General features: G+C 39.2%; 1 long non-coding RNA gene across 1 annotated transcript; it reads right to left on the bottom strand.

The window, feature by feature from the left end:
- Window positions 1-546: 546 nt before the first annotated feature.
- LOC140589083 (uncharacterized) lies at window positions 547-2094 on the bottom strand. The gene is made up of 3 exons (XR_011990276.1): window positions 1915-2094; window positions 1428-1710; window positions 547-1326 (listed from the first exon to the last, which is right to left on the bottom strand). It is a non-coding gene; the product is annotated as an uncharacterized lncRNA (long non-coding RNA).
- Window positions 2095-4219: the final 2125 nt, after the last annotated feature.

Below are 4219 nucleotides of genomic sequence, written 5' to 3'. Positions count from 1 at the left end.
GCCCCTGTCAGTTAGACGGGCTTCAGCCTTTTTTCTATTAGCTACATGACAGAAAGAATATACTAAATCGTGTTTAATAAATAGTTCAGTGATCGTGTAATCAAATATTACCTTTTTGCGGAATGTTTTTGTGTTTCATTTTGACTTGGCTCAAAGTTCTTCTGGCTCCAGAAGGATTACACCTTATTACAGTTTTTTCCAATTGCTAAAGCACAATTTTGACAACAAGGCTCATTTTTGCAAATCATTTAGCACAATTCACAAAACACCTCACCCAAAGAGCAAAACACCTCACATATCCTGCAAAATGAAGCTCTCCAGTCAAAACTATATAAACACTTATGAAAACCAAACTTTTGCCCCAAATAGTAAACATTTCTTTCCCATGCCTAAATTTTTCCTCCAACCAACCAAACACCACTATGTAAAATCCAAAACACTTTTATCTCTTTAGGGACTGTCAGAACTGCAAATGCTGAGAACTGGACACAGAGACATATGTGCAGAAATAAATTAGGTTCAAACAAATCATTTATTTAGCTACAATTTGCAACAGAAAAACCAACAAAATCCATATTACTGTACAATTCAACAAATTCTAAACCTTTGAAAACAGAATGAGAAACGTGCAAGTGAAAAAACAAATGAAAAACGAAACAAGATTTATGCAGCGTCATGTCTTCTCAGTGGATCTGGCCACAGCACCTCATCCACTTCACATGCGACATCTTCCCTTGCTAGACAGCGAGGAAAGAAGCGTCGGGAGTGTCTTATCCATCCCTGGATGGCTCCTACGTCAACTTCCTCACATGCCTCCTCCATTGCTTGTAGAAGCCCCTCACGCACATGGGGTTGATGATCATAGACCTTCCAACGCCATGCTGAAAAGAACTCTTCTATTGGGTTCAGAAATGGAGAATAAGGGGGAAGGTAAAGCACTATATAATGTGGGTTGTTGGCAAACCAATTTTGCACCATGGCTGCACGATGAAAAGCCACATTGTCCCACACTACAACATATCTGTGCTGTTGCCCTTCATCATCTGTGTGGTTTGCCTGTTCTACGATGTCTCTCAATCTGTCCAGAAATGTCAGGATCAACCCTGTGTTGTATGGACCAAGAATGGCATGGTGGTGTAGAACTCCATGTCCTGTGATAGCAGCACACATTGTGATGTTTCCCCCACGTACGCCAGGAACATTCACAATAGCTCTGTGACCTATTATGTTTCTTCCCCTTCTTCTGGTTCTGGTAAGGTTGAAGCCAGCCTCATCAATAAAAATGAACTCATGTGGGATCACATTTGAATCCATTTCCAGCACTGTCTGAAAACAAAAAAAAAGATTACATAAGCAATGGCTTAGGTTTATGTTTAGTACTGGAGAAATGCAGCATTATATGTAGTGTCCTGTAGTTTAATAGTTACCTGCACGTAATTGTGCCTCAGTTCTTTGACTCTTTCGGAGTTCCTCTCAAAAGGCACCCGGTATATCTGTTTCATTCGTACCTGGTGTCGCTGGAGAACACGAGCGAGGGTAGACAAGGCAACTTGCCTAATGTTGCCAAAAACAGTGTCGTCTCTCACAATGTGGCTTTGAATTTCCCTAAGTCTTATGGCATTATTTGCCAAAACCATGTTTATGATCTCTAGCTCCTGTGCCTCTGTGAACATCCGACCTCTTCCACCACGTCCTACTTGTCTCTCAGTCCTTAGAGAAGACAACAATGTATATATTGGTATGCAGCCTCTCTTGCTTATAATGAAGATTATGCAGTAGTATTGTACAAGTAAAGAACACATACACATATACTGTAAATATAGAATGCAGTATTAGCCTACTCTATATACAATATACATACTGTAGATACTTTGAATTGCTGTATATATACAGAGTGGGTGTTACAGAACATACCTGTTCTCAAGTCGAAATGTACGGATGACAGAAGCAACAGTAAATCGACTCAGGTTGGGTTGGACTCTCTGTCCAGCCTCTCTCATTGTCAATCCATGATTTATAACATGGTCGACTAATGTTGCCCGAATTTCATTGGAGAGTGCTTGTCTTCTTTGTCTTTGTCCTCTTTCACCTCTCTGTGCACCCCTACCCCTACCCCTACCCCTACCCCTACCCCTACCTCTACCTCTACCTCCACCTCCACCTCTTACGTGTCCTCTACCTCTAACGTCTCTTCCTCTCCCTCCGGCTTTCATTGTTCTTTAATGTTGGTAAATCTGTGGAGTTTTATAGTTCTCACATTCTGATTGCTGAGTTAACTAATAAGCAGTCAGGTGTTTGACCAGGTGACATTTGTTTTAGCCTAATGGGCACATGGGTGTGGCTTTCTGATTGGGTGTGTTTAGAAATGGCTAAAAGTGTCTTGGTGTGAGATTTCTGTGTTTTCTGTAGGAAAGTGTGTGCACTCTAATGCAAAAGAAGTCAAGTTAATTGCTTATTGTGTTCAAAGGTGTGATTTGTGTTTTGAATATAGCAAATGTGAGGAGAGATTTTGCTCTCTGAGTGTCAGTTTCTGCAGTTGAGCTTTACATTAGATTTTAGTGTGTTAGCAATTGGAAAAAACTGTAAACCAAGAGAGGGCAACTCAGTGCACCTGATCCATGAGAGATTAAATGATATTAAATCCTGGATGACATAAAAAATTCTTCATCTCAATGAAAAGAAAACTGAAATATTGGTATTCGGCACTTAGATATCTCAGCTCCTCTCGGTGATGCTCTTCAACCTCTTGTTTCATATGAGACCATGCGCCAAAACCTATAACAACCTTTCACTTGTTTTGCAAAATCAAACAATCTTCTCAAAACTATATTATCTTTGCTGAAAAGCAAATACTGCTTTCAGATCACACATCAAGCCAGTCGGTTAAATAAACACTGCTGAACAGTCATTACACACTACAGCAAAATATTGAAAACACTACCAGTCAAAACTGTTGCTGGCATGTAAATTAGAAACCGCAAGACTATAGTAAAAAAGTATGGTCGTCTACCAAAAATATTTGTATACTGTACAGTTATGACTGATAACTAATATGTAACATTTGCCATATTCAGTACTTCAACAAAGTTACTGTAAAGAACAAAGCAAAGAAGTAAACAAATGAGAGGCACATTACAGTAAAATGTTGTGCAACTGCCAAGCCAGAGTCACGGAAGAATATTCATTCTGCCTCATCACCATGTCTCAGCGCTGGGTCTAGCGATGCTACCCCTTGTTGGGTGATACAGAAAGAATCCTCTGTGTGGCCCATTTGTACCCTGACGTCGAAATTCAGCTCCTATTCACCTCTGGCACTTACACTCTCATCCTTGCATGTATTCTATGTTCTAGTCACTCCTTGGCTTCTTCAAATGTTTAGAAATGTGTGAGAACAGTTTTGAGTCATTGTGTTTAAATGACTACTGTGTGCGCGCTGCGCTTAACTTCTGCGGCCTGTGTTTTCTATTTTGCATCAAAGTTCACCATAGCGCAAAATGTGTTTTGATGAATGAGAATGTGTTTCAAGTTTTGCAAAAAGGGTGACTGAGATCTGCAAGTTGTGTCTAACTAAGTGAGCACGGTTTAAAGTTTCACCAAACAAGTGACTGATTCAATAAATGACTTTTGGCAACTGGCAGTTTTATGTTCCCAGAATGATTTTTAATATTTCAGCAATTCGAAAAAACTGTTTAAAATATTTCACCTATCTAAATAACATTTATCCAAAAGTGCTACAAATGCTTTTATTCAGCACAAACTCAGCACCAATAATCTGAGACCACTTAGAATGTGATCATTCTATTTTTTTTGTTGAAATCTACTTTAAACATACACTTTTCAAAAACTGATTTTCAGTGGTGCTGATAAATTGTAAAAAAATCACATTATAAATGTTTTTTGCCAAGACTTTTGAGCTCTGAAGCTTATACACATGGGGGCTGGCTACACAAAGGTGAATGAGACATTCAAAAAATTGCATGAAGTTTGATTACTAAAGTGTTACAACTTTGAAGTGACTTTGGAGTTACCACACCTTTGCATACTGTCAATGGCCCATCAGTCTGGAATGTCTGTCACTGCCCCTCACACCAATCAGTTTGGAAAGGCAGGTTGAATTTTAGGTTTTTTTTACTTTCTCAAAACTCTTCATACAGTGACCACAACATTAGCTTATGTGGGCATGTTAAGCATTTCTCTTTGCTTTCATACAAAATGCAAT

This window comes from Paramormyrops kingsleyae, chromosome 4 (genome assembly GCF_048594095.1).
Source record: "Paramormyrops kingsleyae isolate MSU_618 chromosome 4, PKINGS_0.4, whole genome shotgun sequence".
Lineage (NCBI taxonomy): Eukaryota > Metazoa > Chordata > Actinopteri > Osteoglossiformes > Mormyridae > Paramormyrops > Paramormyrops kingsleyae.
Note: the sequence above shows the minus strand (reverse complement) of the source record. Positions and strands in the feature narration are given on the sequence as shown.